Source organism: Nannospalax galili, unplaced genomic scaffold (assembly GCF_000622305.1).
Source record: "Nannospalax galili isolate Female #2095 unplaced genomic scaffold, S.galili_v1.0 scaffold9502, whole genome shotgun sequence".
NCBI lineage: Eukaryota > Metazoa > Chordata > Mammalia > Rodentia > Spalacidae > Nannospalax > Nannospalax galili.
In genome coordinates this window covers 7,341-19,313 of record NW_008348556.1, presented here as the reverse complement: position 1 = coordinate 19,313, position 11,973 = coordinate 7,341, and the positions used below count along the sequence as shown (strand labels likewise).

Below are 11,973 nucleotides of genomic sequence, written 5' to 3'. Positions count from 1 at the left end.
CTGGATTATTCATGTTGTCTTTGTTTCTGCAATGGGACCTAAGCATGTGGAGTTAGGCCCTTGATGTTGTTTCTTGGTATGAATAACTGTGTTCACCTTTACTGAGTGATTCTTTCCATCTTTGTTTAGTGTTACATCAACCTGCGAACTTATGGAGCAGCTGAATAGTGCTTGGGATTGAGTATTGGGGCAACTCTCTGCCAATGTGTACATGTGCCAGATGTGTTCCCAGCACAGCAATGGATATGTGCACTTCCGCATCCAAGAGAAAACCTTCTAGAGAATTAGAAGATGTTACACACTGATTTTCATCAACTGTGCAAGGCTCACCCAGGTCTACATATCATCCTTGGGTGGCAGGGGTTGAGGTCATAGAAGGGCAAGTAGTACCCCCTGGAGGCTGGGAAGCAGAACATCACATTAACCTCAGCCAAAGATGGGTGGGTTGGAAGTCTCTATCTCTCTGGTTGAGGTCACAAGTAATCACTTGGTCTCCAGGCAGTGTGGTGGAGGGTGGTTATTGGGTGAGAAGAAATTGGCAGAGCTTTGAGAGTGCCTTCCTAGGATTTGGGTCCAGTGTCATACAGATCCCAGCAGTTCAGAGTGGTTTCAGTGACAGATTATTGTAGGAGGTATGGGGGTGTCTAAATGGGGTTGGATTGGAAGGAGCCACACAATCGCAGCAGCCCAGATTACAAGGTCACTGTCATTTAAAATTTGTGATTAGTAAACTTATTCAGTAATACCATTGGGAGGCCTTTAGGGGAATATATATGACCCTGAATATACTTGAGTTTTGTAATAATGTGTCTGTATGTTACTGCTTACACAACAGTGACACACATTATTTGGCTTAAGACAACAGACATTGGTACTACAGAGATGTTGCAGTATGGAAGAACACTTGCTACTTTTTGAAGTGGTCACATGTTCTGTTCTCAACAACCATATTGTCACTCAACTTACATGTCAAAAGAGAATAAATACTTCAAAATACGGAAAAAGAGAGGAGGGATCCAGTCTGCTAATCTAAATGAAAGTCAAAACTGGCAGGAGTAGATATATTTTGCTCCATGTGACAACTCAACCCTAACCACAACCTAACCAAACCTAATGCAACCATAACCCTAGCCCAGAACTAAAGCCAAAGTCATTCTGGACTCAACCACTATTGGGCTTCTGTGAGCAGTTGGCCTGCTGTACTCTTGTGAACATGTGGATACAAGTGTGTGGGCATCTGTGATTGTGTCTTAACCTCAGGTAACACATGCCCTGGAGCTTTGCAGGTAACACAGGAATTGATGGTCATATACACCTGATGAAATACATCTTAGAATGATATACAGGGGCAGGTAGGGTCAGCGGGAAGACCATGAAAGGAAAATGACTTATCTGTTCTGACACAGCAGTTTGGGTTGGAAACCAGCTCTGCTGAACCCAGACTTCCAATGTCAGTGTGGTGGGTGTGGTGTCATGGACATGCTGATGGAAATGTGCCCCTTGTCCACATGGAAATGGTGAAGGAGGGAAGTCAGCAGTCCAGGCTGCCATAGAGAAGATCCTCTGTGAGGAAGAGGCTCAGGTCAGAGGACCCCAGGAAGTGAGCTCACCTTTATGTCATCAGTCCAAAGAGAACTCAGAATCTCAGTGACCAGGTAACTACAGGCCAGTGGCAATCTGGACTGCCTCACTTGTCAAGAGACACTGGACTGAGCAAGATGTTCTCCTGCTCTTTCCATCCTTCTTGCGGCTCAGGCCCCAGAAGACCCAGGAATAGGTGCCTTGGCCATTTTTTCAGATATTGGACACCCTCTTGTAGTTCAGTGCCTCTCGACATTTTCCCACAAGAACATACAGGTGATGTTGGTGAGTCTATAGCAGGAAATCTTTGTGATCCCCTGGTACATCCCTGTGCCTCCCTGTGTATATGAGAGAGTGAACATTGAGGAAATTACCACTTTTCACCTTAGTGTATGAAAATAAATCATTGAGAAGTCTGGGAGAGTGTGAAAGTTTGCAACTTACTTCCTTGGTCCTTGCTCAAGATGAAGAGGAGCCAGCCAATATTATGTGTCATGAGCTCTGCAAGTTAAGACCCCATAGTGCAGGCAAATTGAAAAAGTTGGTGAGCTGTCAACCACTGTGCAGAAGAGGGATGATCTGTCTCTAGCTTTCCTATCATCTACCCAAGGCATGCCACCACCTGGAAGGTGCTAGACAGGGTAATGAAAAGGTGAGTGACCATGTCCAAGCTCAGGAGAGCTCAGGGCTCCTGGTTGGGTTGTAAGAAAGCTCTGCTCTTCTATTTGTAAGGAAGGTTTTACACCCCATCTATGGAACAGGGGATTATTGTAATTACCCCCAGGTGCATACTAGGAAGCCCTGTATGACTGAGAAATCGGGGAGGGAGCAGTTCGGTTTCAGTGTTTCTAAGAAGATCCCTGAATCATTTGTGTCACCAGGCTCCTTTCCAGTCCCTCAGCTAAGATCTTAGAGAGCAGTGCAGACTACACATTCCCAGGCCAGCCACAGCTTCTGTTCCTAACTCAGCCTCTCTAGAGCTCCTGGAAGGTGGGGACATAGGGCCTTAGGGGTGACATCCTTCTGTACTAATACTGGTATACACCCTTCCAGCTGGACAGGGAGGAGGACAGGGTGTAAAAAATGTGAATGGGCTTTGGGTGAATAGGGAGGTAAGCTCCCATCTGAAGACTGGAATATTTTCGGGGCTAGTGTTGAGGGTTAGGCTATTGCCAGGCACCCCCCTTTTGTGATTTCCACTAGAGGGACAAAGCCTGGGAATTCACCTGGATAGGGGAAATAAAAAAGATCTCTAGTGGCCTCCTATGCTCTGAGGCATAGTGGGGAGGGTAGCAGATAAATATCTATCCCTGTGAAAATCCATTCCGACTAGAGCCCAGCTTGCTTGCACGGTCTGTCTACCATTGGACTGAACAGAAAGTGTTGGAGCCTCTCCACATATGACTCCAAAATGCTTCCCACCAGGACCAACAGTACACTGAGTGGACAGTCTTTGCCTTGTCTGCATCGGACCTTTGCAGCACAAGCAGAGAATGTGCAGGCTTCTCACTGGATTCCTTGTCCATCTGGGTTAGCATAATAACGTACTTCCTGGGACAGTAACTTGAGAAATATCCAGAGACTTTTTGTCAGAATCTGGACCTGGACAGACTGAACCAGCTGATGGAGTATGTTAATCTCGACATGCCTTCTTCATACCTGGACATCCATGTAGAGGAGCTCCTGCCAAAAAAGGAGGACCAGGAGTCCAAGAAGGAGGAGGCCTGTGAAAGGTGTCTGACATGGTGGGCAGGAGGGTTCAGTTCCAGGTTACACCATGGAGGTGACATCGGATGGCCTATGGTCTGTAACCAGAGCTGGGATCCAGTCAGGTAGGATTCCCTGTTGAAGGGACAGGGACTGAGAATTCTTTGGCAGGAAGAGGGGTTGTGTGCATTTTGGAAGTCTCTGACAAAAGACACTCATCTGGGGAACACTCAGTCCTTGTCAAATCTCCCATGTGTTCAGTTAAAAGATCCTTCAACTGACTGTATATCTCTTTCCATCCTTAGGTCTGGGGCCCTCCTGGACCACAGGACTGCTGTTCCTAAGCTACAGTTAGCACCAGGGCTGCCAGAGACTCTGGATCCCTGACCAGTTTCTGCATCAAATACAAGGGAAGCTGGAACCCCTAGAGGGTGCTGTGGTACTGAGATCATGGAACCTACACATCTCCTGACTGCTGAATTAGAGGAGGAGCCGCCCACACCAGCCAATACAGAGCCACCTCCAGATGTGACTGCAGACGCTTTAGCTCCTGGACAGGTATTTCTCCCTGCTATTGACAAATTAAAAGAAACAGACCATGTTTCACCTTTACCTCAGCTTAAATTATTATTAGAATATTTCAGAATCGCATGCTGTGTTCCAGCCAGTACCACCTGTAGAGCAGAGGTGAGCATCCCATCTCTTAACAAAAATATCTCATTTGTTCATTTATTTTAATCATTTTTGGAGTTTGGGGATTGTTGTTCAGATATTAAGATTAATAAACTGTATTGCTCATTCATTTTATTATTATTAATTATTTTTATTTTATGTGTATTAGTGTATTGCCTACATGTAGGTAAGTGCACCCATGTCACGCAATGCCCATAGAGGACAGAAGAGATTTTCGGATCCCCTGGAACTGAAGTTACCGACAGTTGTTAGCTGCCCTGTGGGTGCTGGGATTCAAATCTGGGTCTTCTGAAAGAAGAGTCAGTGTTCTTAACCACTGCGCTATCTCTCCAGCTCCATTGCTTATTCATTTTAAGTTGCATGCTTTGTGCATGAAGTCTTCTCTCCATGGAGTACAACTCTAGCAAGTCTATGTGCATACTGCAGTCCCAAGCCAATTCCATCATGGAAGACAAATAATGTTGCTGGTGTTACTGAAATGGGCTACTAGCTCAAGTGGCACCGGATGCAGACTATATTGATGTGAGCCCAGGGCTCTGTCGCATACAGAGCACCTAAGAGTTAGGGACATGGATGCTGAGGTCAGGGACGCTGGGGATCATGGACAGGTTCCTTTGCCTTGGCCTCTTGGTCTGTTGAAAGGAACGGTAAGCCCCACTCAGAACAAGAGGAAGTCAACCCAACTGCATCTCTCATTCTCACCAATCGTAAACCCCAAGCTGTGTGTACACAGTGACTACACCTTGGATCATATGCACAGCATAATTTGAAAGGACAAATTACAGTTCAAGCAGCCCTTTAATCCCCTGAACATTTTAAACAGATAATTTCCATCAAAGATTGTTAGATTTTTCACAAATTAGGGAAGGGCAACATATGAAAAAGCTGAGCTCAGGAAAGTTTTACGCATTTTCTGTGCAAATGCCTTGAATGCTATTTAATAGCTTACTATGTATAGGCAATCCTCCACAGGACAAAGCCAGAGGTCAGGATCAGAACTGAATCATTGCAGGCCTCATCCCATAAGAGAGATGCTGTCTCTTACTAAGAGAAGAGTGAATGAAGTCAAGACCTGCTCAGGGTGCAAGACAGCTCATTAGGCCGTCTGATGAGGGAGGGTCCGTCTATCATATGTCACCTAGGCAAAAGGATGCACATGGCATAGTCCAGGTTGGAACATGAGAAGGTCAGCTGCACATGACAGCCTCGGAGCTAGGGTGTCCAGTGGCTCTCATAACTAGAACAAAGTGTTGTAGATGCCAAACTGTGGGAAACCAGTCCATGACTGGGCACTGGAGACAGGCTTCTCAGTTGAATATGGAAGACCACCTAGAAGAAGGAACAGAGCATGCAGTGAGAATACTTGATGGCAGGAGTGGCCTAACCCTAACTCTAACATTAATCCTAAGGCTGACCCCTAGCCCTAACCCTAAACCTAATGCTAATCCTGATCTTAACCCCTAACCCTAACCATACATACTAATCCCTAACCATAACCTAAGCACTAACTCCTACCCTAACCCTAAACTCTAACCCTAATCCAAACCCTAACCCTAATTCTAACCCTAAACTCTAATCCTCACCTTCATCCTTACCCTCACTGGAACCCACACCCTAAACTCAAACCCTCAACCTCACCATCACTGTACTCCTTAACTCCTAACCTACCCTCCCCCTAACACCTAACCTCTTATCCCTATCCATAACCCTAATCCTACCCCAAAGCCTAACTCTAATTCTTTGTCCTCCCTACACTCAGGTTCCTAAGCCTGATAATAATGACAGATATGGACTCCATTCTAGGTACTGACCTAAATTCATTTAAAATGGTTTGTTGTTCAAGTCATACTTTTGTCCGCATTGGACTATTGGGCCTGTCTCTCCAGGCATGTTGTTACTGTCGTTCAAAGGTTTCCCAGCTTGGTAAAGTTGATTAATTTTTCCTTCTTGTGCCATGCATAGCATTTTCTACTACTATGGATGCTAGCCAGTAGAGACGAGACTCATATGTCAGCACCAGCTTGATTTTGCCTGGTTCTCTCTATAGCTCATGCATGCAGCTTCTTAGCAATATAGTCTTAACATCCATTTCTGCTGGGGAACCAAGGGCAGGGGCAATGGCCAGTATTTGTTATTGTTTGTGTGACCTCTGGTAAACAGACTCTAGAGCAGAAATTTATTTCTGGTACTGAGGTTTTTGTGTGTGTGTGTGTTCTCCTAAGGTGTATCGAATGGTAGTGTCCCCTCTAGGGTGACTCCTTTTAAATTTTTATCACATATATACGTATGCTTTAAGAAACTTCTATATTGGTAGGGTTCTGTATGTCTTTGTCTAAAGACCTTTAATGTTACTTAACCCTCCCTTTCCCCAGTCCATTTAACTTGTCCTAAAGTTCACCTTTCCCCCTTCATAACTGCATTTTGCTTCCCCTCCCAAGAAATCCCCTGCCTCTTTTCACTGCCCATCAACTAAAGAATGGATAATGAATACTATTCAGCTCTTAAAAAGAAAACATTTGGTCTCCTTTCACTCCTCTGTGCCTTTAAAAGAGTCTAGCACATGCTTTCAGAACGGGTTTCTGATGGGCTGAGCCACTACCAGTGATATCAACCCACTCACTTTGGATTGGAAGGCTGGCTGTTAGGACTGCAGGGTTTACAGGAAATCGCTTATCTACTGGCAGGCTGGGAAACCTCAACTGAAGTTGTGTTTTGTCCTAGGTCCTAAGCTGCGCCTGCTGGCCTGTGAGTCAGGAGCCTGGGCGGACACGCGGACCAAGCAGCACCTGGCTGGTCGCCACCTTGGGGCTGTTATCCTTTTAAATATCTGCGATTAGGGACTGGAGGGGCCACAGGAAACCTTGAAACCGAATAGTAGGATTGGCGGCACCAAGGTTCTAGACCCACCTACTGGCTGGGGGAGAAAGTAAGCTGTGTTGAATCACCCTCCTCATTGGCCAATTGGAGAGGGGCTGGATTGTGATGTATCTGAGTCTTGTGAAATTGTTACTCAGCTGGAGGACGCTGGAGTGGCAGGGGCTGTAGTCGCAGGGCTCAGCAGTCTTCGGGGGCCACCGGAACAAGGTCTCCTGGACCCAACACCCCAGCCACCGGCGTGGGTGTCCTGGACTGAGCTATGAGCATGGTGACGTGGGGGACACCTGGAAGGATTGCTGCATCTTGTCACGATTGCCAAGACCTTGTTGGACCTGAACAAGTACCGACCTATCCAAACGCCCTCGCAGTGCAGCGACAGTCTGGAGAGTCTGCATGAGGATATGGAATCTGACAGTAACGTGGTCACCAAATCTGGGTGGAGTACTTCCCACAGCCAGGAGGAGAGAACTGCTTCTGGCAGCTCTCCCAGCCAGCTCCCCCTCCTCTGTTCTGGAGTGGCTGTGAAGGAGAAGCACGCCTCTGAAAAGAGGCACAAGGGCTCCCACGGCGGCTATGGGAAAGTCTATGGAAAATCCTCCATCTCACAGCCCGTTACAGAGTGCATACACGTTAGTACAGGTTAGCAGCGTGGTCTCTCCCAACCCCGGGCTTAGTTATCCTTTGGTGTGGCAGCATTGCTGGGCCCCAGGATCACTGCACTGTGCCTAGAGGGATAAGATGCTGAGATGCTGTTTAACACTTGCACTCTCTCTTTACTCCACACCAGCGTCTAGGAGCCACCTTGAGCCCCAAGCTGGAGGGCTGACTCATAGGCATGCTTGGTTTGGAGGGGAGTGGGGCCCAGTCCCTCCCTTGGCCCCTCCGTCCCCCCTGGCCTCCATAGCCCACTGCAGGGTACCCTCCACCTGGTGAGACCCTGGCAGCAGGCAGGAGGTCAGATAGCACAGCTTTGATTCCTTTCTCTAGCAGGGTTGCTTTCAGGGGATCGAGAGTTGGCAGAGAGGTGAATCGTTTTAGGGGTGACTAAGGACTCATGTAGCTGGATGGCAGCTACTTTTTAGGGCTTGCCAAGGTGGTTTTAAATTTGGCCAGGAGTCCCCTGAGAGGTTTAAAATAACGTTGCTTCAGGCAGCTGGGAAGTCTGAGCAGGGAATGGTTGGTGGGTTAACTACACCAGTTAGCTTTCCTAAAGAACTTGATTACAGTGCTGATTTGTTCCCATGTGGCTTAGGTTGCATACCTAATCCCTAAGTGGTATGGTCTGGAAGTGTGGTCCTTTCTGGGGGACAAGGCCTCCCAGAGATGAATATCGTTGCCTCTGTTGGCTTCAGGTCCAGTGCCTCCCCGGGAGGCCAAACAGCACTCAGTGATGGGTGGCGGGAAACAAACCTGCTATGTGAAATGGGCTTTAGGGAGTTAGAGGAACCTTAACCAGCCAGGTCTGGTGTCCCTAGTTAACATACACAGAAGTTCCAAAGTGTTCATTTATGCTGTTTCACCAGCTTTAGACAGATTACTTTGTATCTGCCCTTCTGATAAATAGCAAGGGCCTTTTCCCTCTGACCTGTGACACTCAAGTTTCAGAGATTGTAGAGTTAAGTAAAATTTGTCTGGGTTTTGGTGTGGTTTGATATTTTGTAGAAGAGATTCTAGGCCTTCATGTTGAGACAGGTTCTCCTAGTAGCCTCAATTGGCCTGGAGCTATGTGGACCAGGCTGGCCTTTAATTCAGGGAACAATGTGCCTGCCTCTGCCTTCAGAGTGCTGGGATTAATGCATGGGCTCCTTAACTTTTCAAAAGGCCATGTAACTGCCTCTCCTTTTCATTTCCTTTGGAAAATTAACCTGGAGGTGGCTGCTGGGACCTGAATAAACCTCAGTTTCTTCCTTGGTTACTACAGAACCGGGTGCTGTTTGGGGTCAACATCTAGGCTGCCATAGAAACAACACCTTTGAAAGTTTGAATCTATAAGGCAGAGGACCAGCATGTACCCACAATAGGGGGTGTGACCTTTAGCTGGGCTCTGGGGGTGAAGTCTGTTGCATTAACTCAGCATGTTACTCACTAGAGTTGTTGGGCCAGCCTGGTCTTGTCAGCCACATTCCAGAGTTCGGTTGCTCACATGGACACCCACTGCCACCTAAAGCAAAGGCTTTTTCTCCTTCAAGGAGGGCTGCCCAGTCTTCAGCTCTGGAGGCCCCGCAGTGCCTCTGCCTGGCTCAGAAGTAGATGCCCAGCATTACGGGCCATTTCAGGTGAGTGCCTTTCTCAGGCATTTATAGAAATGGCTCCTCAAGTGTGCCTGCATGTGTGCTACACTTTAATTCTCCAGAAGGTATGTCAGCTCAGCTGTTTCAGGAGAAACTTTCACACAGATCAGAGTAGAAGAGGCAATGAAATAAATGTTCATCTCACTTTTAAAAAAGGCAAAATTATGAAACTTGCACCTGTTAGCTCTGGTAACCGGACTGTAGCTTTGAAATCTTAGATATACATGTTTCAGTTTCAAAATTCAGAGTGCTCAAGAAACTAATACACGAGCTCTATTCTTAAACTGCATTTTACATTAAAGTATCAAAATATTACATTTTTCCAACACCTAATCTGTGTCTATTTGAAACTCCTCTTCATCTTGTTATTCCTGTCAGTGACTTTGGAATGGAGATAGAAATTTTCAGGCTTTAAAGGGAAAGTGAGTTTAGAAGTTTCATTTACTGTAGGAACATTTTATATTTTGTGATTTTAGTGATTATTCCTATTGAAATACAAATTTGTATTTTGAAGTTTAACTTTTCTTTGGCTCTACTGGGATATTAAAGCCAGGGCCTTATTCTAGGATGCACTCTGCCAGTGAGCTGCATCCCCAGACTTTTATTATTATTAATTTTTACTTGCATTTTTAAACAAGGTTCCACTAAGATGCTCAGGCTGGCCTTGAACATGTGATCCTTTGCATCAGCCTGCTCTGGAGTAGCAGTAACTACAAGTACAAACCACAATAACATCCTGAAAACAGAGTTATTATCCATCTGAGAATACGACTACATTTAATGATACCCGGATCACTCCCTTTAAATGGTGTGAGCTTCCATATTGATGAGATAACTGTAGATGAATCTAAGCCATTAATCAGGAAAGATGAAAGGTTAGGGAAAAGCAACAAGTACGCTTTGTTGGAGTTAAGGTGACATTGGCAAGGAAGATTGCCCTGAGAAATTGGGATGGTTAAAAAACACACCCTTCCGAGTGAGTCTATAGCCCACAAATGCCTAAGAATTAGCTGACAAGGTATTTGATGCATGACACAAGCACTTTTCATTTTAGCATGAAAATGCTAAATGCATTTTCTTTATGCCAGATTCTGCATGTGTGTACGTACCTGACATATGCTTGAAGGATAACATATATTTCATAGATATATATTATAGGACCTGTTAGTCCACAGGTAGGAAAATATTATAAACTTAACACGAATCATAAAATGAGTTTCCTGGAAGTTACTGCAGTCTTGGGTTCTGTGAGTTACAGGAGATAGTTTCTCCCTACAGACTTCTAAACACCACCTTAACTCCATCATTCACTTTTTAATAAACTAACATTGAGCATTATTGGATAAAGAGCTCAAGCATTTTTCTCTGTGAATACGCCACAGCAGTTTTGACACTAGTAATAAATTTAGGGGTTTGTGTGTGTTTGTTTGTCTAACTCTCCTCTCCCCTCCATGTGTTTTCTTGTTTGGAAGACTTTAATTCACCCTAAATAATTATAGTTAAATATTGCTCTACTCTTTTCAACACTCCACTTAAAATTTTTTTTATTACATTTACTTAATGTTTATGAATGTTATACCTGCATGTATGTAAATGCATCCATGTCATGCATTGCCCACAAAAGTCAGAAGAGGGGATGGGATTTCCTGGAACTGGAGTTACAGGCAAGTTTCAGCTACCATGTGAATGCTGTGAATTGACCCTGAGTCCTCTGCAAGAGTACCCAGTGCTCCTAACCGCTGAGCCATCTCTCCAGTCCCTCTTCCACACACTGATTTTCTGCTCATGGAAATTTTCTTTGAAAAATAAAATCCAATATATACACATTTTCTTCAGGGATGATTCTATTCCTTCAATAAATGGCTGGGTGTCCCAGTGCTCAGGAAAACTTCCCAACAATCTGACTATGAACATTTTCAAACTCATCACATAGTACATCATGTGTAAGTTTATATTCAAAGAGTAAATAAAGTGCTCTCAGTATGAAGGTTGTCTATGTTACTGTTCAGCAGATTCATCAGTAAAAATAATTAATAATAAATAATCTCAGCGACCATTATCCATTAAGACTAAGGAACTGGTGTCTCATAGAAGATAATCACAGGGATGTAGAAAAGGAAAGGACCTCCCCAGAGCATGGTCGATGCTTCTCAGCACCTTAGAGTCAAGAATTTCAGCACATTTATCAAAATTCACTGTGAAGGTTGGGAAGCTAAGTATCAGGGCATCCTCTCCTACGAAGCATAGGGCAAAGCTTCTGCACAATTGCAAATAAAGGATGTTCAGAACCAAGCGAATTGATAACTCTGACACAAGAAGAGAATATAATTCTTTTTCAACAATATACATCAAGTTTGCAACAGTGGTTGTAATTCCCTTACACACAATCTCGATTGTCTTCTCCATGTTTACTTTTTTGAACACCCCTTGGAATAACCCAAGTTAAATCAACATTTCTTTTTATACTACTTCTTTGGGCTGATTCTAATAAAAGAATCTTGGTCATCTCATTTTACATGTGTGACACATCCACTCAAAGCCCAAATACCATCAGTATTCTACTACAAGTTGTTGGTCCTACTCTAGTCTATGTAAATACCTCGTACTCCCATCCTTTTAAACTCCAGTCGCCTTCACTCATTTGCTGTTTCTAGTGATAAACTTGTTTTTTTAATTAATAAATATCAAAAATTAAAAGTAAAAGAATTCGTACGCCCAGATTCCGTGATTTGCAAAATTTCACACTACAAAGCCATGTTTCTTCACTATTTTATTGTAATATTTATTATGACAGTTCATTATTTGACACATTACTCTTGTTTGC

The 11,973-nt window shown here is 44.6% G+C and overlaps 1 pseudogene; it reads left to right on the top strand.

Annotated features, from left to right (window-relative positions):
* The first annotated feature begins 3,738 nt into the window (after positions 1 to 3,738).
* On the top strand, positions 3,739 to 7,810 carry LOC103743901 (annotated as a pseudogene).
* The last annotated feature ends 4,163 nt before the right edge of the window (positions 7,811 to 11,973 follow it).